The 24,995-nt window shown below is 43.6% G+C and overlaps 2 protein-coding genes across 2 annotated transcripts in view; one reads left to right on the top strand and one right to left on the bottom strand.

The window, feature by feature from the left end:
• LOC136845041 (tigger transposable element-derived protein 1-like) overlaps positions 1 to 24,995 on the top strand; it is a 289,897-nt gene that overhangs the window by 196,168 nt on the left and 68,734 nt on the right. The window lies entirely within an intron of this gene.
• The window catches only part of LOC136844563 (uncharacterized), an 89,426-nt gene that overhangs the window by 24,407 nt on the left and 40,024 nt on the right, over positions 1 to 24,995 (bottom strand). The window lies entirely within an intron of this gene.

The following is a 24,995-nucleotide window of genomic DNA, read 5'->3' as shown; positions in this document are numbered from 1 at the left end:
AAGTTTCTGTTTTTGCAGACTTGAATTTTGGTTTAATGATTAATCTTTACTTATTCGGGACTTTTTTATGTCGTTTTACATTGTACAGTCAATTTTACTGGAGCTTCTCTCTGCCTTCCATATTTGTTTTACAGAAATGTTTGCACGCAATTGATATTAATAACAATATAGTAATAATAATACTGATAATATAAGGCGGAGATATGCATACACAGCAACCCCTGATGATTTATGCCTATCCGTAGAGGAATGAATGAGGAGTAATTGAGAGGAAATATTATTTAAACTCTGTCACTGCAGCGGCAACGGTAATAATTATGATAATGATACTTTACGAAAGACGCCTTCTCTTATTCACGTCTCATTTTTTAAACATAATGGCTGTTCAACAAAATGGGATGTTTTTCCAAAAGATTAGCCTGTAATAATTGCCGTGTACTCGTTTTATTCAATAAAAGGTATGGGGCACACGAGACGTTTTCGTTTTATTAGTACAATTACGTAACATGACCGTTCACGTTTCACAAACATTGACATTGCATGGTTACTATAACAGTTAGAAAGGTACTGAACTGTGATGGCTGTTGACTGCTTTATGCCAGCGCGTGTCCTGCCTGAAGGTAAGACTTAAAAAGGAGGAGGATGGCTGATGTGAACACTTGGCTATGTCAAACCAATAGAGGCGATCTGGTGCCCAATCTAGCCTCATTTTTGCTGAGTGAGATCATTTTTGATGAATTATATGATATCTCTTCGCGTTATGGCTAGCATTTCTAGCACATGTACCAGACAGCTGGTTCTATGGTCTTCTGGGGTAATCTCGATGACAGTCCGACCAAAGGGTAACTTGACTTATCTTAAGGTTTGGTGCCGTTGCTTCTGTCCGGGACAGGGTCCTGAATACCGGCGTCGCTTTGAGGTGGCTGATGGTGTAGGGAGTTCTATGATATGTCTAAGTAGCGAAAATGTCCCCATGTGACACATACACGAATCGATTTTTGGACACATTGGCAGTGGCTGTACTTGGCACCATCGATAATGTTCTGGCGGAATCTTAGGTCCTGGGGGATGGCTTTGTTATGAGTCTCATTTTATAAGATTCCTGACGACACACGCTTGACTGTGGCAAGAAATCCTCCCGAGAGAGGCATCGCGGTCATCCCAACATCGGTGCTGCGGCATCTTCGGACGTGACTTCAGAGGTGGTGCATCACGTTGCCTTCTGCAAGATTAGGTTATTCCTCATCAAGAAGCTAGGAATTTCCTGTTCATTATGATAAATCATTAGACTGCTATTCAAGTCAGTCTTAGAGAGTCTGATGTATCTGGGGATTAACTAACATATACATGTGTACAAATTATATCTAATAATCTAGTCAATTTTTGATGAAACAAAATTAACATTATCGTAATTCACAAAACTAGTAGTGTAGTGACAAGACTCTTTGTCCTAATATGACAGTCTGCTTTTGTCACGTCGTTCCTCATAAAAATTTTTTTTTCATTCTGACTTTCTGAGATATAAATTATTTCCTGATGAGATTTATTTTGCAAAAGAACATTGCTCAAAAAATTAAATTTTTTTTTATATAAGAGTTTAACGAAAAATAAACCTGTGTAAACTTATCCCATTAAAGTGAAGTTGCTAGTTGAAAATATTAGTTATTCCTACAATTTTCCTTGGCAACCCAACCTAACCGTTCTTATTTCCTTTGAATTCGTTCAAAGGCACTTATAGCTAGGAGAGTCATCAATGTCATACGATCCTATTACCTCTGTAAGCGATCGTATTGCCAAAGGTCTTATGCTAACTGTTGCATGTGCAATTAGCTGTGACAGATCAATGCTTCATAAACTTAGTGGGCATGAGAGTTTTTCTGCGAACACGGTTATTAATTGTTCCGTGCTAAGTCGATCCGCCTCCCTAAACGAAAATCTCTGGACCCATAACAACGTAAATAGTTAAAACGATGACGTTATTCCTGAACGGAAGGAGTCCTTGTGGTTTGTAAGATATTTAAAATAAGAAATGTACATCTTACAAATTGTGAGTTTTCCAAAGGGTGTAGCTAGATCTGTAATAAGTGATTACTGTACTGTATTATTGATTTGTAGAAACTACTAACGCATTCTCATTTACGCTTTGCATTTTGTATTTTGGGCAATCTTTTTGTTCCTACACAACATGGGGCAGACTCATCGGTCTTACAATAGAATATACTTCAGCACAGCTGAGACTGGTCCGTTAACTTTGAACAAGGTGCAAGCTGCAAGTATGAAGGAAGGGTAAGAGACCACGGCCGGGAGTTCGCCCACCTAAATGGGTATGCATTCACTTCTGCTTTCACGTTGAGAGATGGCAGAGAAGTGTAGCCTTCCTTCTGTGCCTGCTGTCTGCACTGATCTGTTTGTTTATGCTATGTTTTCATGATATATATTAAAGTGTTGCTTTGTGCTTACATTCAAAATAAATGTTCTTTGTAATATTTTCAGTGAAAATGCCGTTGAATGGGCGAATTTTCCGTGAATAATGGCTAGATATAAACACAGAGAAACTCGCTGAATGCTGAGTCCGCTAATCATGAGAACGCTAATACAGGGGTTTAATGTATCAAGTAATGTTTTTTAACAAATTATGATATAATGCAAATGCATCAACTCCACAATTAAGCCTACCATCAGAAAGGTGTATACAGCCATACCCCGAGCTTACGCCGTAGGTTAGGTTCAAATCCTCGTGCAGAATTTTTGCATAAGTTTGACACGGTCTCTATAAATGCTAATAAATGCTTATTTCCTAAAGTTGAAACACTAAATATGACCAACTACCTTAATTATTAAAGCTAACTTTTAAATGAAATTTAAGTGACTGTAATTCATTTAAATGTTAGCTTAATACAATATAAAAAATAAATGGTTGACATAAAAATAGAGGTTGGAAGAGAATTCTGTCTCTCTCCCTCCCAATGATATTTTAGAAAGTCTTCTCAACCTCTTTTAATAACTTCTTTCTTCTTCATCTCTTTCTCTTTGTTCTGAAATGCTTTTTCATGAACAAACTGTTTTATTTGAACTAATACAACTCTTAGTTATTATGTCTCTATGTTTTAGAACGTATTTGCCACACTAGCGCATTTGCACTTAGTAGACGGCACAGGTAAAATCAGATCAATTTAAACTATCTACTGTACAGGTAAAGATGTACAGAGAATAATAAGCTGTAAAATGTGTGAGCGCTAACTATGAGCAGAGAGAGAGAGAGAGAGAGAGATAACAGTTGTCCTTACTTAACAGAGTGAAATTATTTATCAATTATTATGCAGACAGAAGATAACACATGAGAGAGAGAGAGAGAGAGAGAGAGAGAGAGAGAGAGAGAGGAGTGTGAGTTTCATTTAAAAGTTAGCAATACATTACCTTAAAAAAGAAATAAATGGTTGGCGTAAAATAGGAGCATGCGAAGATTAGTGTGCTATTTCTCTCTATCCCATTCCACCGATGTATTTTTAGAAGTCTTCTCAACCTCGTCTTTAAAAACTTCTTTATTCTGTCTCTTTCTCTTTGTTCTGCAATGCTTTATGTCTCCATGTTTTAAAACGGCACATTTACAGTTTGTAGACGGTACTGTACAGGTAAAATTAGATCAATTTAAAATTATCTACTGTACAATTAAAGACAAACAGAGAAACATTAATACGTAGGTTGTGCTAACCATGAATGAGAGAGAGAGAGAGAGAGAAACCTTTGACCCACTAATCAGCAACACTTGCCCTTCTTGTCATGTTAAATGGACTTTGCCTTTGAGCTTCAAACAAAAGATGAGGAAAAGACACTGGTCTGTTTAACATATTATCTACCACAGATTTTATAATACAGTTATACTGTATTATTATTATTATTATTATTATTATTATTTTTATTTTTATTTACATTTGAAAATTAGTGCTTATTATTAGGTAAAAATTTATTTATCATTCAAAACAAATAAACATATACATGTACTATAAAAATCCTCTCATCTCAGTAAAGAGAGAGAGAGAGAGAGAGAGAGAGAGAGAGAGAGAGAGAGAGAGAGAGAGAGAAATTATTACTTTTATTATTTCATGTTATTTAATTTACATAAAAGCTTGACAACTATATTTCGGCACTTGTTTTTCGCCCTGGGTCTACTGGGTAGAATATGGACAGGTGGAAAGTTACAATGGTATATATACAAAAACATGAAGGTGTGGCCTTAGGCCCTATGTTAAGGAGGTGTATTTCTAAGAAGGAGGAGAATGACCAAATTCATTAGTATTTATCTTCATTAGCTCCCGGCTTACGATGGATCCATGTCGCGGCTTGGCCATCTTTCTTCAAGAGGGGTCTGAGGATGGCAAGTCGATGGCGTCTGGGATTTCCAAATGTCCTCCTGACAGGTTCATATTGGGTTGGTCGGATTGATGATAGCAGATTCAGCATCTTTCTTTGTACGGACAGCTACTCTGAAACCGGAGCCGATTCTCCATTATTACCAAGGGGAAGACGAGTGACAGTAGCCAAACCTGCATATTGCTAAACCTCAGAGGATGAGTAACCAAACGGTTTGCAGAGGAGGGAAGAAGATGAAGAAGGAGGGAGAATAAAAGAATTAGAATCTACCCGGAGTTACCACCACAGAAAATGCAGGCAATGAAAGCCGCGGACCGCCCGAAGAAGGTACCGCAAGCTCCCAAACTGTGCGGAGTAAAAACCAACTGAAAGTGACAATCGGGGTTGTTACATATTGGCGATCCAGTTTTACAGCGCTTGTCTAGCAACGAAAATCAGCAACTTTCGGCGCCGATATGCGCCAATTTACAGTTATCAGCACCAATAATCAGGTACTGACCGATAAATACCTAACAGAGGTGCTGATATCCGATTATCGGCATCGATAAGCGCCGAAAATCGCTGATTTTTGGTTATTGATGATTTTCACTTATCATCAAGCAGTCGGAACAGAACCCCCGCCGATAACTGGGGACTTCCTGTACAGTGAACCCCGCGTCTTCGCGGGGATACATACCACACCCCCAGCAAATAGCTAAAACCCATGAATACTTAGAACCCTTCTAAAAACACTTATAACTGCTTATTTTGAGAGTTCAAACACAAAAAAAAATCCTAAAAATGCTTATACAATTATTATCCTACATACAGGGGGATAGGTTCCAAAACCCATTGTTTGTTGGAAAAACGCGTTATCTCGATTATGTTTAAAGTCTCCACTAGGTATTCGGTACTGCTATCCAGATACATATGGTAGCCACCTACACTATAAAGTATACTCTATACAGGCAGTCCTCGCTTAATGATGGGGTTCCATCCCCACGCCACGTCGTAAGCCAAAAATTGTCGCAAACCGAAAAATTGTCGAAAATCGTCAAAAATCCTAAGAAAACCTTACTTTTAATATTTTGGGTGTATTGAAAACGATGTAAACTGCATTTTTATTGAGTTTTTCATAAAAAAACTACAAATTTTGATTATTCTGCCGTTTTGTAGCCATACTTCTTCGGTCAGATCAGCGTTATAACCCTGCGAACATGAGTCAAACCGGGAAATAATTTCTGATGAATATATTTGAAAAGCATTATAACCTCCAAACATTGTAAGCCGACCTGATCAGAACCTGGGGATCACCATACTGTACATACACTTTATAGTAATTGTTAATATCAGCTAATTCTCTGAGGTTCATAAAGTGACTTATGATAATTCAATACAAAGAGAAAGTGAATAACAAACAAGAATTAGCTAGCTTACACTATGGTATATTGTATACATATAAGGTAGCCTAGCCTACATTATACTGTTTCAGAGGTTGAACAAATTTCTGGAAGTCAAGATGCCAAGATCAACTGTACTTATCTCCTGACCTCAGCGAATACATGTTGTAATTACAGCAGTCTTGCTTGGGATATCTGGTTAGCCCCTGCACTGAATGTTCTGTCTGCTTGCGTACTTGCACTGTAATAGAGCATATGAAAGCACTAGGACCTTTTGTTGACCATGGTAAGACTATACAGTTGGTGTTGCTTTCACACTGAGGAGTGTTATACAGTCAAGAAGGGATCATTGTGGTTCATGATTAGAGAGCTTCACCTATTAGAAGTGGATTTTTCTGTGGAACTTATCACTGAATTATTTGAGAAAAACTCGGTAAGTCACTGACTTTTTCGTCAAGAAATATTCACTAATTACTGTATTGTCATATTATTTTTGCGGCTTAATACACTGTTTATGATAAAAATTACTTAATAATTTTCAAACAATATTAACTACCAATAAAATGTATTCTTTTTTCACTGCATATTAAATATTAAGGTACCGTATACAGTAATTAACTTCCCAGGGTCTCACCCTTTACTGTACAAAGAAAACAGGACTGCTCTAGTACTGTATGCGAGAAAATGGATGCACTTGAAAATAGGGTCACTTGAATAGCTTTCACACTTTGCTGTAAGCCATATATTTTAAAGAGTAAATGTTGCCATATATTTTTAAGAGTAAATAAATATTGTAATATGACTTTGAAATGATATTATGTCTTTTATATGATAGTTTAAGGTATATTCTGTGTAGAATGATAGTTTTAGGTATAATTTGGTGTTTCAACTATTAAAATAAGCAGTTATAAACATTTTTAGAGGGGAGTCTTTAAATAACCAGTTACAGTATAAGCACTTTTAGAGGAGGATGTCAAGTATTCGCAGATTTTAGCTATTTGCAGATGTTTGTGGTCCCTGTCTCAGGTGAATAACAAGGGTTGACTGTATCTTGGATCTTGAGACTCTTTAAAAGAGTAAAAAGAACTGTGCTTAAGTTCCAAGCAAGGAAGTGCAGGAAACAGCCACCCTCGTCAATGTTCCAAAGAATGAAAAGTCTCTGGAGGAGGATAGTGCAAGGCACTAAAGTGCCTGACAAAGGAAAATCTACTCCTGAAACTGTCTTAAGATCCACGTAATAGAGCAAATCACCCCCACCGTATTTGTATTCTCACCATTTGTAGGAGAAATATCCACTGATAAGTGTATTTTGATGTTATTTTCATGACTAAATACATTTTTTACAATAAAAAAGATTTACTAATTTTCAAATATTATTATTAAGATAATAATAATAATAATAATAATATAATAATCAAATAATATAATAATAATAATAATAATAATAATAATAATAATAATAATAATAATAATAATAATAATAATAATACTGTAAGATTAAATATGTAATAAGATGAAATAATACGTAACTCAAAGACAGAGAGAAACAGAGGGTAAAAAACTGGTTTCCTCCCCTCCACTCAGGGGACTCCTTTACAATATAGAAGGGACCTCATTAAAGTGAACTCTGTTGGTACTACTGAAATATTAAAATTATATTAAAAGTAATACTGAAATTATATTAAAATTATAAAAGGGATTTTGACAAAAAAAATCTATTTCTGAGGAAGGTCCCGTGTCACCCGGTGAAATTCCATTACAAGACGAATTTCTAGGTATAACCTTGCTAGATATACCAGAGAAAAAGAGCTTTCAGGAAAGCTGGGAGTTACTACCCCGGCAGTCGACGGAGAGGAAGACTATGAAAAACCTTAAAATTACTATAAGGAGGGGTGAAAGTGAATACCACTACCACGGAAACCTAACTCGAAAGATCTCTCCCTGTCAAAACCCCGAACAGAGCGGTGAAACGTTACAGACACCAAACACCCAAGGAGCATTAACCAGCGCCATACAATCATTCCATGCTAGCACTAACCCCAGAATGGCATGTGCCAGAGGGGGAGAGTACTAGGTGATTCAGGGAGGGTCACGGGTGACAGGGACCTTCCTCATCAACAGATTTTTTCCTTTGTCAAAATCCCTTTTCTGAGTCCAGTCCCAGTCAGTGAGGTGAAATCAACCAGAGAATCATGCCAAGGCTGTAAGTACCAGGAAAAAGAAATGGGGGAAAGGAAAGGACAAGGATATGATTAATTAAGGTGGGAGATGACACTTCCCCACAGCTATGGTAGAAAATTTCAGGGCTTGACGATTTTAAATAGTGGCGTTTAAACACTAGAGGTGATTTCCAACCCGTGTATTTAGATGAGTTCTGAAAAGTCCATATTATGAAAGTAATTAATGGAAGTAGCAACTGCTCGAATATCATGAACCTTGGGAACTGAATCTGGGTTGGCCTGTTTAATGAAATAAAGAATTTGTTGTCTTATAGCATTTAGTGAAAGAGTACCACCTTTCTCCCTGATAAAAAGAGGACCCGACTTACACTGTGGAGTTCTTAAAAGGTAAGATTTAAGTGTATAAACTGGACATAAAGACTGGTCTTGAGGAAGGGGCACCACCTTCCAAGGAGACCACCTGTCTTGTGGGTCTTCGTTCTTAGCTAAAAATCTAGGGTCAGGGGAAAGGAGGACCTCTCCAGACGGGAGGAAGTTCATAATTATCACCTCTAGTGAGAGCCGACAGCTCTGAGATTCTAGCACCTGAAGCCAAGCTAATCAAAAATAAGGTCTTCCTTAACAGATCCTGATAAGAGCAATGAAAGTTATCCATCTCTGATGCTAACTTGAGGACGTCATTGAGAAACCACGTAACAGACTGTGGGCGTGATACTGGTCTCAGACAGCGCATGCTCTGGGGATAGATGAAAAGTAAGAATCTGTAAGGTCGATTTTAAAGCCGTAAAGAAATACTTTCTTTAATGCTGATTTGATTGTGGTAATAGTGGCCGGAGCAAGGCCTTTCTCAAACAATGATCTAAAGAAGGAAACTCCTAAATTAGCTGTCATGATTTTGGCTTCAGATGCTTTTAGGAAGGAGGCTAATTTTTTGACTGCTGAGTCATACTGTCTAATAGTAGAATCTCTTTTATCTGATTCTAAAAACAGAGTGTTGACAGGGTCAATGTTCGGCTCCTTTTGGGCTGCGAATTTTATAAAGTCCATAAAACTAGGGCATTCTGAATTCTTGAGGAAGCTGACACAGTCTTGGTTTGTACTGTCTGAGTCAGAATGGGCTTGGGAATCCGAAGACTCCGTAATCCCAGTTCCTGAAGAAGAGGGAACCAATTGCTCTTCGGCCAATAGGGGGCTACTAGGGCTAATTGACCTTTGAATGTCCTGAGTTTGTGTAAAACTTTCAGCAGTAAATTTATTGGGGGGAAAAGATAAATCTTCTCCCAATTGTTCCAATCTACTGTCATTGCGTCTATGGCATACGCCTGAGGGTCCAGGTTGGGGGCCACATAACAGGGGAGCTTGAAGTTGCTCTCCGTTGCGAACAGATCCACTTGGAGGCCCGGAACCCGGCGGCAAATCCATTTGAAAGATTCCACGTCCAGGGACCACTCCGTCTCAACGGAGTAGTCCTGGACAGGGAATCCGCCACCACGTTCCGCACCCCGCTAGGTGGGTGGCTGACAGGTGCCAGCTGTGCTTGTTCGCCAGGGAGAAGATAGCAACCATTACTTGGTTTACTCGGCCTGATTTGGAGCCGCCCTGTTGATGCAATGAACTACCACTGCGCTGTCCAATACCAACCTGATATGAATCCGGTTGGGGGCGGATTTTCTTCAAAGTTAGAAAGACCGCCATAGCTTCCAGGGTGTTTATATGGAACTGCTGAAACATTGTGGACCACGTTCCTTGTACTTTTGTTTTGGTGAATATCCCCCCCAGCCGCTTAGGGAAGCGTCTGTGTGAACAACTAGTGCCGGAGGGGGAAATTGAAGCGGAACTGTATTGGACAGGCCTCTGACCGAGGCCCAAGGTCGCAATCTTGTCTTTAAGATTTGAGGAATGGAGGAGACCTTGTCTCTGAGCTTGACATTGGCTCGACTCCGCCACACTCTGTTTATGTCTTTTAATTTCGCTTTTTAATAGCAGGTCTGTCACTGAGGCAAACTGAAGAGATCCAAGGACCCTTTCTTGGGACCGCGGGATGCTGATGGATTTTTGAGGAATCTCTTGGTGAGAGATGCTATCTCTTTCCTCTTGGGAGGCGGAAGGGACAGCGTGTGAGATGACAGATCCCACTGGAGACCCAACCACTGAAACCGGGACTCCGAGTCAGACGGGACTTCTCTCTGTTCAGTTGAAAACCTAGCGACTCCAGGAAATTGATGACTATGGACGTAGCTTTCTGACACTCGGAACTGTTGGTGCCCAAATTATCCAATCGTCTAAATATGCTGCTAGGGATATCCCTTGAGACCGGAGTTGTTGTACTACCGTGTCCGCCAGCTTTGTGAATATCCTGGGCGCAATGTTCAGACCGAAGGGCATGACCCTGAAGGAGTAGGCTTGATTCCCGAGTCTGAAACCGAGGAACTGAGAGAAGTTCCGCGCAACCGGGACGTGATAATAAGCGTCTGAAAGATCGATAGAGGTGGTGACGGCTCCACGCGAAGTAGAGTCCGTACTTGAGCTACCGTAAGCATGCGAAATTTGTCGCATTTTATGTAGAGATTTAGACGCGACAGATCCAGGATCACTCTTTGCTGATCGGAGTCTTTTTGGGAACAGTGAATAACCTGCCTTGAAACTTTAGGTGCCTTACTTTCTTTATTGCCCGTTTGTTGAGCAATTCTGTCACGTAATCCTTTAGGATTGATGTGGGTGGCTGGTAAAACCTGGTTAGAGGAGGAGGGTTTTGATCCAGCTCCATCCTAGTCCTTTGGACACAATGCTGTGTGCCCAAGGGCTGAAGGTCCATTGGTCCCTGAACCAAAACAGGCGACCGCCTACCTGTGTTCTCTCAGTGGGAGGGAGCGGGTTTATTCCCCTACCACGTCCAGGTCTTCCCCTTGGGGTGGTGTTGGGCTTCCTCTATGGGGGCTTTGCCTCTTCCTCCCCTTGCAACCCTATTAAGGCCGTGAAAGTAACCACGGCCCTCATATGTGGGGTTGTACGCCGGTGAGGCCACATAGGAGGGTGCAGCTGGTTGGACCAGCACATACTGTTGGGGGTGAGCCTTGGAAGTAGAAGGCTGCTCACTGCCGAGACCGGGACGGCTTGGACTACCGCCTGATGGTGGGGCCTCTTATGCCTCCTGAGCGTTTACCTCCTCTCGATTGGGGCCGGCCGATTCTGGGGTCTTACGCTTATAGGCCGAAATGCCCCAGCGAGAACGAAGACTCTGGTTGGCCCGTGTAGCCTCGGCCATAACATTTGTGACCTCCTCTTCAGGGGGAAGAGGTTAGGTCCCCAGATCGAGCTTTTCACGAGCTTGTTAGGCTCGTGGCGGATAGTCGCATCGGCAAAGATGAACTTCCGACATTCCAGTCTGGCCATGATAAACTCAAATAAGTCAGACTGGAAGCCTGCCAGCAAGGATTTAGCCAAGAACCTGAAAGAAAGGTTCGTCCGAGCAGGAGACGGCAGTAGCTTCAGTAAGGCATACGGAGTTCAAGGACCGGGCTAACTTAACCCGAGCATCAAACTCCGCTTTCAAAGAGCTTCCGGCAGCTTGGGGAGCTGCTCACTAAACTGCGTGGAAGCGCAGAAGGGTCCAACTTCCCGACCGTGAAAGTGGACGGGGCTTCCAGCCAGAACTCATTACTTCCTGGGAATACCAGGAAGTAGGGTCTGTCTCCCTTAGCTGTGGTAACGGATTACCATCAAAGCACGCTCGGGCCGTGAGCCAGAGCAACTTTGTCCAAGCAAGGGGTGGGAAGGTTGTCTCCCAGGGCAAACATAGTGAAGTTGCCCTTGAAAGGAGTCAACCGTGTATTGTCTGCCTGCCACTCCGCCAGAGTGCGCAGAAGAGCCGACTGAGCTTGGTCCCTAGGGGACGATGACAGTCTCCCTAGGAACCTTGTCTGACCGAATCCAAGCTTCCTCCGTAAGCCTCACGAAGCCTGGGTAAGGGGGCAGGAGATCGGGGGGAAGAACTCCAATTCCTCCAACCGTCTCGTGCCAAGACCATCAAGTGTCAGTTTGCCATCATGTTGATGGCCCGGAGTGCAAACGCCAAGGGTTACCGACATCGAACGGCGCGGAGGTCCGCAGTGTCGGGGATAACATACTGTGGTTCGGCTGGGGGGGTGGGTGAGCCATTCCCGCCAGTATGTTATCATGACTGGCCAACTTTTCGGAGATTTTGTTAAATCTCGAATCCAAGTCCTCCGTAAAACGCTTATAAAGCTGATTAGCAAAGGCCTGCGTCAAAAGCAGGTTGGCGAGGAGGGCTTGATTTTGCAGCCCTCTAACTCGCGCCTTTGCTGGAGGAACCAGACTTGCTCCCGGAGGCTACAGGCCCTGAAACCTTAGCCTTCGACGGGGAAGGGCGATGCCTTCTTGGAAGTCGAGGACTTGTAGCCCTTCGCCTTCCATGAAGTCTTCAACTTCAACTTGGGGATAGCAGACGGAGCTCTATCACCCAAGGAGGAAGACTTCACAAAACCTGCAAATGAAGAAATTGATGAAGCAGGGGAGTCAAATAAAGGGGCCCGCCCCAACAACCTCACTTACCTCACCACTTACCACCTGGTCCTGCTCGGTGTTCATGGGTTCCAGATTGAGATCCATGGCGGCTACATCCTCCGAGACCTCAGCGTAGAGGATATCCACTTGGGGTGGCTGGGTCTCATCCCGGATCTGCTGGATGATAGGGGTGGCAAGGTCTTCAGGCACTGCGGCCGCCACCCGTGCGCCGAGGTAGAGCAAGTCCCTCAACCTGGCGTCGAGGACATAGGGCTTCCCGACGGAACGTTCCTGCCAAACCCAGCCACCCAGGCCCGGAGGGATTCCAAGGCAGACTTCTTGGAAGCTTCATCCGCCTGTAAGAAAACCAACAATTAGCTAAGAACGAAAACCATTCCGGGAACTCATAAACAATATACCACATATAATATGAGGAGCATAAGCCAGGAGTAATGTAAAGACTGTCACTTACCGACTCATCCTGGACAGTTGTGCAGAGAGCGAAGCAAACCTCACAACCATCAGGGTGCCAGACAACCAGGTCATCCAGTCGGACCGCACAACCAGCGTGGGTCCGGCAAACTACGTGACCGTAAGGTTGTTGGAGGAGGCGGTGCACCCGGCTCCTCACAGCGAACAGTCTGTAAGTAGAACAGTACATGAACCTCCCACCCTAAGCAAGCTAAAGTCGGCGAGGCCGGGAAACTCCACTGCAACCGGAATACTCCGCGGAGAAGAACTCCTAATCATAAACTGGGCCAATAAGCTCTAAATTACACAGAGTGGAAGGTAAAGGTTTTCAGACCCGGAGTACTCCGGGAATGAAGGAAAGAGAGACCAGGAACCAACCCTAAGGGCTGCCAGTAAAATAACGGGCGGAGCCCCGGTATAGGACCGGACTCACTTATATAATATATATAATGAATTAAGGAAAATATTCCTGTAGATAAACAGACTTATCTAAAAAAACAAAAACAAAACAGTAATAAGTGATGGTAAGAACTCAAGAGGACGGAAGGATCCGCTCCTCTCAAAATGAACAACCTTCCGCCCTTACTTCCCGCCGGAGAAACAAGACAGGTAAAATGCTCGAATGTTCATAACATAGGCTGAAGCAATATATTACCGTATCAGCGTAACCCGACGGGGGGAGACTAATGGATAGGGATTCGAACACGTTCGAGTAAACAAACCACCAACCCCAATACAGCGATGCTAGGGACGATATGGGAGGGAGCGAATCCCTCAACCAACAGGAGAAGTCCCTGAACTCGGAGAAAACGCCATCTAGCGTCACCCGCACGAGTAGAGCAAGGCTGGGAGAGGAGGAGGGGGGGAAGGAGGAGGAGGGTAGGCTACCAGGAAGGAACAGGAGACGGGAGAAGCTCACCCGCTCAACTGCACCATACCTCCCAGACAATGAATCTTGGAAGGGTGGAATGCTGGAAGCAACACAACCCGAAGCCCGACTCTACCTAGGCGAAGCCTAAGCTGGACCTAACCTTAGTATAGGCTAGGAAAAAAAAGGAGGGCAGAAGGGAGGAGGAAGCAACAGGGAGAGAAATTTTTGTGCTGAGAACCAACCAGGATCGAGAATGGCGGGCAAGGGGGCGACTAGCCTAGAGGAAACACATCCCAAGAACTCGATTCCCCCAAAATGGAGGAAGAGGACTAAAGGGGCTCACTCTGCCCACCAAAAAAAACGATCCCGGAGGAAAACAGCAACAAAACTCCCTCAACCTGAACTCCTCACCCAGGGCAAGGGGATGGATGCAAACAGCCTACTCCACAAAATAACCATCACACATATAAAAACTAAAATGTGCTCAACAGAGAGCGTAGCCTACCCCGGGAAGCGGTTAGATCTGAGGCTGCCGCCCAGCACCCGAGGTAAAAACAAACAACAAAATAATAATAAAAATAAAACTAAAAGAGAGCACCATCTTCAAGCAAAATAATTAGCCTAGTAAGACCAAAAATAACAGGAACCCAACCTGGGGGGAACCTAGACGGGGCATCACTCTCACCAAGGCCAGTAGGCCAATGAAATAATTCATAAGGGGGAGCCACCGCAAGGAACCACCAGGAAGGGGACCAAAGGGGCAAATTTAATCTATAACGACGAGGAGACAACTCCAACTGAAAAGAACAGAAGGAGTCGCCTGCATGATCGACATGGCTGGCAGGGGACCTTGTGGCGACATAATAAGATCTCAATATTTATGAAAATACGAGACCTTAACAGCCAAAAATCAGAACAAAACCCCACAAGAAGATGGTACTTAACTTGAAATGGTAAAGCTGCTCGACGCCATCTCAGAAAGCAGAAAAATCCAAAATAATGGAGACGAGCACACAAAAAAGAAACAGAGATTTCACGTGCTAGAAAATGGAATGAGGTAGGTGGCGCTGGTGTCGCCGCCGTCCTGGCGGGTGTTTGGTGTGGGGGCTGTAACGGCTCACCGCTCTGTTCGGGGTTTTGATAGGAGAGATCTTTCGAGTAGGTTTCCGTGGTAGTGGTATTCACTCACCCCTCCTTATACCGACGTCTTCCTAGAAGACGCTCGACTGGGGGTAGTAACCCAGCTTTCCTGAAAGCTCTTTTTCTCTGGTATATCTAGCAAGGTTATACCTAGAAATTCGTGCTGTAATGGAATTTCACCGGCTGACACGGGACTGGACTCAGAAATAAGTATTTCAGGATGATAGTATAAGCATTTTTAGAGGGTACATTTTATGATCAAATAATGATTCACAGTTGTAATTTTCAAATATTAATATTAAGTTTAATAAGATCAAATAATAACATTAAATAATAAAATAGTAATTCTCTCTCTCTCTCTTTCTCTTTCTGAGATAAGAGAATTTTTATGGTATGTTTACTGTATTTGTTTTGTATAATAAATAGATGATTTACCTAATAATAAATACTAATTTGCAAATATTAATAGGATTACTAATAATAATAATAATAATAATAATAATAATAATAATAATAATAATAATGATAAAATCATGTAATTACAACATTTATGCATTTCTATAGTAAGATATGAATAATTTTATGCAAACAAATTTCAACCCACATCTTTTCCTGAATCTCAGAGTTCAGGGGGAACGGTGAACCTGTCAAATATGCCAAATTACTCAAATTTCTGACCAAGGGTAGATGTTGTCACTGTGTGATCAAATCAGTTTTGCTTTCTCTCTCTCTCTCTCTCTCTCTCTCTCTCTCTCTCTCTCTCTCTCTCTCTCTCTCTCTCTCTCTCTTGTCCAAGGGTATGTGAGAAATAAATAAATAGATATATAAATAGATACTTAGTTCAGCCCTTTTCTCTCTCTCAGGAAAAGTTACTGGTAATCTGAGTCTCTTTAATCAATTAGTATTAACACATATGCACACTGTTTGTGTGGGCGTGTGTTCGTAGTGTTTTAAAAATGTGTAGTAATGGTAATACATCTTTGGAAGATAAAAACATAAATTTTTTGTTGTCAGTTGCTTAAAGAGAAATGGATTAACATTCCTTGAGAGATAAAAGAGGTAAACTCTCTGCTGGAAAATTTCAAATGACCCTGAAGTTAATAAAATAATTTCAAAGATTAACACAGTAATAGGATAATAATTTAAGGTATATTTGATGTACGAGGATACTTTAAATATGCATTTGGTATTTGAACTTTCAAGACAGGCAGTTCAAAGTGTTTTTTAGAGGGGGTTCTAAGTATTTGTGAATTTTAACTATTTGTTTGGGGGGGGGGGCTGGAACACATCTCCCACGAATATGGGAGGGGTACTGTATTCTCTCCTCGGGTTGTGGATCAACTGGAAATATAGCAGCGGCAGCTACCACTTACATCTCCCACTCCTCACAGGATGCATGGAACTACATTAAGTCAAAAGAAATGGAGCTCCTAGCCACAGTTTCTTGACTGAGTAGGAACCAAAAACAAGTTGTCAGAACTTAGTTTGGAGGTATTGTTGATCTCCCAACGAATCAGGCAAAACAACAGGAAGTTGTAAGCACAGGACTTAAATTATGGCTGCAAAATCGAACTTGTCTGTCATACATTGATCATCCTGGAGTGTGTCTGGTTGACTGCTGTGCTGAGTGTGCTATTGCAAACCAGTGCACCCACACTGTCAATTGAGGAGATGATAGGACACTAGCCGGCCCCTTGTTGACTAAGGAACTACTACGGTATCATTCCTTAATAACACTACAGAATGCCTATCCTCAGATCCTGAGACTTGGAGATCTAAGAAGATCCAGGTTAAGGTTACTGAAGTGCAGATTAGGTCAGGCTAGGCTAGGTCGGGTTAAGTACCCAACCTTGATGCTTGAAGAACGGATAACTACTTTCTCATTGATGCCATGTAACAATAAGTCCCAGGATATTGAAGTGCACGATTGTTAAGGTTAGGCCAGAACTAGTTAGGCTAGGCTAAGTACTCAACCAAACCTAACCCAACCTAATCCCATGTAGAGCAGGAGACTACCTCGTGGTTGATGCTATTAGACAAGTAGTTCCAGATACTGAAATGCAGGTCTGGTGGGTTAGACTACAACTAGTTAGGCTACACTAAGTAAGGTTAGGTAACCAACTTAACCCAAACCCAATCTAACCTCTTCAAGTATAGGTGAATGTTCTTCGGTTATGCTTTGAGGCATGGAGTATCTCAGGAGGGGAAGTGTGTACAATGCCCCAAGGGGATAGTCGTTGTTTCACCATTAGGCTAAGTTCTCTCACCTCTCTGGGAGGGGATGGGAAGGAAAGAGGAGACCTTGTTGAAGACCACGACCTCCCTTTCCATCTTCAAGAATTAGTCTTGATCCTCGTGCTAAGAAGAGTGTTGCAGAAGAGAACATAAGCTGTTGTGCCAAGGAGTAGGCTTGATCCATATATTTACAGAGCTAGACAATCATTCCGATTGCACAAGAAAAAACCTTGCACAATCAGAAATGATTGAATCCTGTTTCGGAAGCATAAGTCAGTATGGTTCTACAGAACTTCGCTGTAAATGAAAACAGCCTACAGTCAAAAACGAGCAGGAAACCGAAGAAACCCATGATGACGAACTGTACCTACCTTGGCTCAGATACTCAAAGGTTAATATTAGTGTAGGAACAATTAACCCTTTTAACCCGGACTAATAATTACGACACGCGAGTCCATGCGTACCTAAAATTGCATATTATTTTGGAAAAGTGGGTCTTTTTTTCCTGTCACTTACCGTATGTTAATTATCTCCCAAAATATAGGCTATTATATATCAATTTAAAGCTTATGAACTGTATTTTAAAGTGAAAAAGTGAAAATATCAGAACTGATGTTCCCTGTAGGATTAAGGGTTCGCTGTTAGGCATCAGCAGACAACAGACATCAGCTGATGACAACAAACATGAGAAAAACATTACAAAACCTTATTTACGAAACTGTCCAAGCTTGTCACTCTTATGTGACACAATCTTTATTCTCTATGTCATTATTGATAACTAAAAAATGAGTGTATCTTATGCATTTCTAATATAATATCACAAAAATGATATTTTTATGATAAAATAAAGTTTTGTACATACTTACCCGGCAGATATATACTTAGCTATAGTCTCCGCGTTCCCGACAGAAATTCAAATTTCGCGCACACGCGACAGGTAGGTCAGGTGATCTACCATACCCGCCCGCTGGGTGGCGGGAATAGGAACCATTCCCGTTTTCATGTCAGATTTTCTCTTCCACCTGTCTCCTGAGGGGAGGCTGGGCGGGTTATTAATCAGTATATATCTGCCGGGTAAGTATGTACAAAACTTTATTTTATCATAAAAATATCATTTTTGTACATGCAACTTACCCGTCAGATATATACTTAGCTGATTGGCACCCTTGGAGGAGGGCAAGAGACAGCTAAATAACTAAAAAAGGGAAAACAACATATGTTGTAGGAATAAACAAAAACCATGGTTCTTACCTGATTGGGCAGAAGACTTCATGGATACTGTCTATGAGTCTGCATGCCTCAAGAGCTTCAGCGAGGAAGTGACCTAAGACTGACAGCCCTTCTGGATCATATCAATGGGGAAAAAACCCACTTACATGACAGAGCCTGTTATGGATCGTGTCAATGGGGATTAACCCACTTACAAGACAGAGCCCTCTACCTGAATCATATCAATGGGGGCTATCCCTCTTACATGACAGAGCTAGGTAATAAAAATACAAGGAGCTAACAATCAAAACCGACCACCTGACCAAGCCTAACCTTGTTAGTGATACTGAGATGAAAAAAGAGAGAGACCTTCAACACTCTTTTTCAACCGACCATAAAAACACAACAAACAATTAAAAATAACACTAGATTAAATAGGATTAGTTTCAGCTCCTTGACCCAGCACCGAATCCGCTGGATACGTAAGCTCCTAGAGAGAAGCACTTCTCATATGTCACACTAACATCTCTCAAATAATGAGAAGCAAACACTGAGTTACATCTCCAGTATGTAGAGTCCACAATAGACTGGAGGGACCAAGACTTGTGGAAAGCCAGAGAAGTAGCTATGGCTCTCACCTCATGAGCATTAACTCTTAGGAGCTGAAAATGCTTGTCTTTGCATGAAAGATGAGCCTCTTTGATAATATCCTTAATGAAGAAAGCCTGGGCATTCTTGAAATTGCTCTTGAAGGATCCTTGACCGAGCACCAAAGACTTTCGGTGTTACCTCTGAGCTGTTTCTTTCTCTCCAAATAATGTCTAAGACTTCTTACTGGACAGAGTGTGTGTTCTAGCTCCTGTCCTGAAAGATCGGAGAGTCCTTTGACCTCAAAACTCCTAGGCCAAGGTTTTGAAGGGTTCTCGTTCTTTGCTAAGAAGAGAGGCTGAAAGGAGCAGATTGCAGAGTCCTTCTTAAAGCCTACAGAACCTTCCAAAGCTTGTAATTCGCTCACTCTTTTGGCAGAAGCAAGAGCTGAAAAAAGAAACAGCGATTTTCTGGTTAAATCCCTGAAAGAGGCAGATCGAGGAGGCTCAAACTTGTTCGACATTAGAAATCTTAGGACCACGTCCAAATTCCAGCTGGGAGGTCTAGGGGACTTATTTTTAGAAGTTTCAAAAGACCTTATAAGGTCGTGAAGGTCTTTATTATCCGAGATGTTCAGACCTCTGTGTCTAAAGACTGAAGACAGCATGCTCCTATACCCCTTTATGGTGGAAACCGCCAGGTTACACTGCTCCCTTAGGTAGAGAAGGAAATCCCAATCTCCATTACAGAGGTACTGGAAGAGGACACTTTCTTAGATCGGCACCATCTACTAAAGACTTCCCACTTCGACTGGTAGAGGCGCAAGGTAGAAGATCTTCTGGCTCTGGCGATAGCCCTCGCAGCCTTGAGCGAAAATCCTTTCGCTCTCTAACCAGTCCTTCGACAGTCTGAAGGCAGTTAGGTTTAGAGCGGGAAGGTTCTTGTGATATCTGTCGAAGTGGGGCTGTTTGAGAAGATCGCTCCTGAGAGGGAGCGACCTGGGAAAGTCTATCATCCATTCCAGTACCTCTGTGAACCAGTCCCTGGATGGCCAAAAGGGAGCGATCAGGGTGAGCTTGGTGCCCTTTGACGAAATGAACTTCCTTATTACTTCCCCTATTATCTTGAACGGGGGAAAAGCGTAGCCGTCTAGACCGTCCCAATCTAGGAGAAGGCCGTCTATTGCTACTGCTCTGGGGTCCGAGATTGGGGAGCAGTAGTTCTCCAACCTCTTGTTCCAATGGGTTGCGAAGAGGTCTATATGAGGTCTCCCCCACAGGAACCACAGCCTTTCGCAAACCTCCTGATGAAGGGACCATTCCGTGGGAAGAACTTGGTCTTTCCTGCTGAGCAGATCCGCTCTCACATTCCTTTCTCCCTGAACAAATCTGGTGAGGAGAACAATGTTTCTCTCCCCCGCCCACAACAGAAGGTTCCTTGCTGCAATGTACAGGGAGAAGGAATGCGTCCCTCCTTGCTTCCTGATATAAGCCAGGGCTGTGGTGTTGTCGGAATTGACTAGAACTACTGATCCCTTGACCAGAAGTTCGAATCTGGCAAGAGCTAGATGAATGGCTACCAGTTCTTTCATGTTGATGTGCCAGGACCTCTGATCCGTGTCCCAGGTGCCTGACACTTCTTCCCGAGCCTAGTGTCGCTCCCCAACCCGACTCCGACGCGTCTGAGAACAACACTAGGCGAGGGCTCGGCGGTTGTAGAGGAATTCCTAGACCCAGCTTCTTTGGGTCTAACCACCAACGGAGATGTTCCTTTACTTGAAATGAGATGTGGAAGGAATCCGACAAGTCTTGGGACTTCCGATCCCAAGATTCTTTCAGGAAGAACTGTAGAGGTCTGAGGTGAAGCCTTCCTAGAGAAACGAACTGTTCCAGCGAGGAAATGGTCCCCAGCAGACTCATCCATTCCCTCGCCGAACAACTGTCTTTCTCTAGAAAGTCTGTCACCTTTTGAAGGCAGCGTTCCCTTCTTTCCAGGGAGGGAAACGCTCGAAAACCCCGAGAATCCATCCGAATCCCCAGGTAGACAATTTCCTGCTGAGGAATCATCTGAGACTTCTCGAGGTTTACAAGAAGTCCTAGTGACTGGACCAGGTTTAAAGTCCGAGAAAGGTCCTCCAGACAACGGTTCTTCGAATTGGACCGAATTAGCCAGTCGTCGAGATACAAGGAAATCCTCACCCCCTCCAAGTGCAACCAGTGAGCTACATTCCTGAGAATGGTCGTGAACACTTGGGGAGCTGTGGAAAGTCCGAAGCACAGAGCCCTGAACTGAAAGGTTCTGCCGTCTACCATGAACCTTAGGAACTTCCTGGAGGAGGGATGGATGGGAACGTGGAAGTAAGCATCCTGAAGGTCCAGGGACACCATCCAATCTCCTTGACGAAGAGACGACAGAACTGAAGACGTCGTCTCCATAGAGAACTTCTTCTTTCTTTTTAACGAGTTCAGGAGCTCACGCCCAAGACCGGTCTCCACCCTCCCGAGGATTTTGGTACAAGAAAAGACGGTTGTAAAATCCCGGGAGTGAAGATCTTGCACGGTTCTATGGCAGCCTTTTCTAGCATTTGTTCGACGGCTAGGAGAAGGGCTTGCCTCCGCACAGGATCCTTGTATCTCGCCGATAACTCCCTCGGAGTTGTTGTCAAGGAGGTTTCAAAAGAAGGGAATGAGGTACCCTTCCTCAAAACAGAGAGGGACCATTCGTCCGCCCCTTCTGTGCCCAGGCTTCGGCGAACTTTAGAAGTCTGGCACCCACTGGAGTCTGGAGGACTTGATTTTCACTTGGACTTCCTGGAAGGGAGTCCTGAAGGCCTAGATCTTCTCTCAGGTCTACGCCTCCTAATAGACCTGGATCCACGAAAGGGCTCCTGAAAGGGGGTCTTCTCCTTCTTTGCAAGAGGAGCAGCAGGTCTCATCCTCTTCGACGACTGAGCCAGCAGATCCTGAGAAGCCTTTCTCAGATAAAGAACGAGAGATCTCCTTCACAGTCTCTTGTGGGAAAAGATGGCTAGACAAAGGAGCGTACAAGAGGGAAGACCTCTGGATAGGAGAGACCGATTTGGAGAGGAAAGCGCTGAATACTGACCTCTTCTTAAGCAGGCCAGTGCCGAACAGGGAAGCGATCTCCATTGAGCCGTCCTTCACAGCCTTGTCCAAGCAAGACAAAACACTGCTGAGGTCCTCCATACTGACTGAATCCTCTTCAAGACTCCTCTTGGCTAAGGCCCCTAGAGACCAGTCCATGAAGTTGAAAACTTCCAGCACGCGGAAAAGGCCCTTGAGGAAATGGTCCAGTTCACAAAGTCCCCAAGAAGACTTGGCCGAATTAAGGGAGAGTCTTCTGGAAGAATCCACCAGCGAAGAAAAGTCTGAGCCAGCAGAAGAGGGGAGAGCTAACCCCATCGGCTCCCTAGTCTCGTACCACATTCCCGCTCTTCCCGAAAGCCTAGAGGGAGGCAAGGAGAAGACAGTCTTGCCTGCATCCTTCTTCGAAGAGAGCCACTCTCCGAAACCTTTAAGCGCTTTCTTCATGGAGATCGTAGGACGCATCTTAACTAAAGAGGAAGATTTCGATGCCTTGGTGCTCGAGAGCATTGAACCAGGAGAAGGAGGAGAAGCAGGCTTGAGGGAATCTCCATACTCCTGAACCAGAAGAGCTGTCAACCTCTTGTAATCGGAAATGGTGATATCCTTAGGGGAATCGTCCTCCGATAACGCCTCCAGGCCAGAAGGAGGAGGAGAACGTCTAGAAGTAGAAGGGCACTTGCCAGAAGAAGAGCGCCTAGAAGGAGAGGAGCCTTTGTCCACTGGAGAACGACGATCCGGAGAGAAGAGCCTACAAGCTGACTGGCGCCTGACAGAAGAAGAAGCTCGAACGGAAGAGGAGCCCTTGCTGGGAGAGGGGCGCCTAACAGACGAAAGGGAGGCTGGAGAGGAACTTCTACGAGGCGAAGAACGAGCAGAGCGTTTGACTGTGGAGAAAGTATCTCCAACAGGAGAAGACCGACGACGACGATGGCGCGAGCGCCTGGGTGGAGAGGCGCTATTCGGAGACGAAGAGCGCCGAGGAGAGAAGCGCCTACCAGGAGAGGAGCGCCTACCAGGAGAAGAGCGCCTAACAGGAGAGGAGCGCCTACAAGGAGAGGAGCGCCTACCAGGAGAGGAGAGCCTGGACGGAGAGGAGCGCCTGCAAGGAGAGGAGCGCCTACCAGGAGAGGAGAGCCTGGAAGGAGAGGAGCGCCTGCTGCTGGAGGGGCGCTTAACAGGAGAAGAACGCTTCACAGAAGACGACTTGCTGGGAGAAGAGAGTCTCTTGGAGGACTTGATCGGAAGAGAGGCATCCTTCCGACGAGAGGAGCTCTTTGATAAAGAGCCAGCAAGAGCAGCGAGTTGAGCCTGGAGGCCTACCAGGATCTGCTTGGTGGACTCCTGAACACCAGAAGAAGAGGAGGAAGATCTTGAGTTCTCTTCTTAGAAACAGGAGAGCCTTCAGGAAGCGCTCAGGGCTAGAGTCCAATGCGTCTCCTCTAGAGCCTTCCAAGTCCTCTTCAAAGGACGCGACTCCTCAGCCGAACTCCAACCACGTTTAGGAGACGGCGAAGAAGAAGAAGAGAAACACTTCTTTAAGATCCCTTTTCACGGCGATCTAAGGCAGCCTGGGACGCGTCAACAGGCGCTGCCGAAGGGACGCCTGACCGTTGGGAGCGCTCTTCATCCCCCTTGCGGCTGTCGACATTCCTCCTCCACTGGGTCTGGGAGTTTGGAAGAGGTCTAGGCCTAGGAGCGATGCGGAGCCGGTCAGACGCCCCCTCCACTACACTGGGGACACTACACAAATCACTATCACTTCTCACTTTCTTTTCCTCCATAGCGCGCATCTGCAATTGCATCTTGCGGATCGTAGCCTTCATAGCAGCCATCTCCGACGACGAATCCACAGGTTCGACGAAGGGTGAAGGAGCTGAAACAACTGGAGTGATAGGAGAATCTGGAAGAGTGTTAGGTTCTAAATCTACCTCCTTGGAAAGAGACCTACTAGCGCTTCTAGAAGAAGCCTTCCTAACTCTGTCCTTCTCCAACTTGCGTACATAAGAGTTCAACGCCTTCCATTCCAGTTCAGTGAGATTCTCACATTCAACACACGTGTTCTCAAAAGAGCATTCATTCTCCCTACACCTCGAACACACAGAATGAGGATCTACCGAAGCTTTCGGTAGTCTCACCTTACAATCAGACCTAACACACACACGAAACACAGGTGCAATACTCTGATCAGACATTCTTTAAGAAAATACCAAAGCCAAAATCAAAAACAGTCCACAAAAGCGTATGCCAAGCCAAAGATCCAATACGTCACCAAAGGTCAGTCCAAAATAATCCTCAGCAAGCGAAAAATGAAAGTCTAAGCAGAAGGAACCAACAACAGATGTTGCGGAACCAGCGACAGAGAAAATCTGACATGAAAACGGGAATGGTTCCTATTCCCGCCACCCAGCGGGCGGGTATGGTAGATCACCTGACCTACCTGTCGCGTGTGCATGAAATTTGAATTTCTGTCGGGAACGCCGGAGACTATAGCTAAGTATATATCTGACGGGTAAGTTGCATTGCATGTATATATATATATATATATATATATATATATATATATATATATATATATATATATATAAATTTACATATATATATATATATATATATATATGCGATAATCACTCGAGACCACAGCCATGCATGAACTTGAAAATGTAAACAAACATAAGAAGTAGTAAGAAATAAAGCGGAAATTCAACAGCCTAATGATTCACAAAAGAACAGAATATCAAAAATGGTAAGATAGGTAATCTATAAAAACTTCAAACTTCTCTTAAACAATAAATGCTTTAAATATAAACAATTTAATATATATTTCTTGTATAAATCCAAGCAGGAACAAACTCGGAAACACAATTCATAACTTTCCAAGACAATAATGTACAATTCAAGTGATTAAGTTCCAATTACAAAC

This window comes from Macrobrachium rosenbergii, chromosome 13 (genome assembly GCF_040412425.1).
Source record: "Macrobrachium rosenbergii isolate ZJJX-2024 chromosome 13, ASM4041242v1, whole genome shotgun sequence".
Classification (NCBI taxonomy): domain Eukaryota; kingdom Metazoa; phylum Arthropoda; class Malacostraca; order Decapoda; family Palaemonidae; genus Macrobrachium; species Macrobrachium rosenbergii.
Note: the sequence above shows the minus strand (reverse complement) of the source record. Positions and strands in the feature narration are given on the sequence as shown.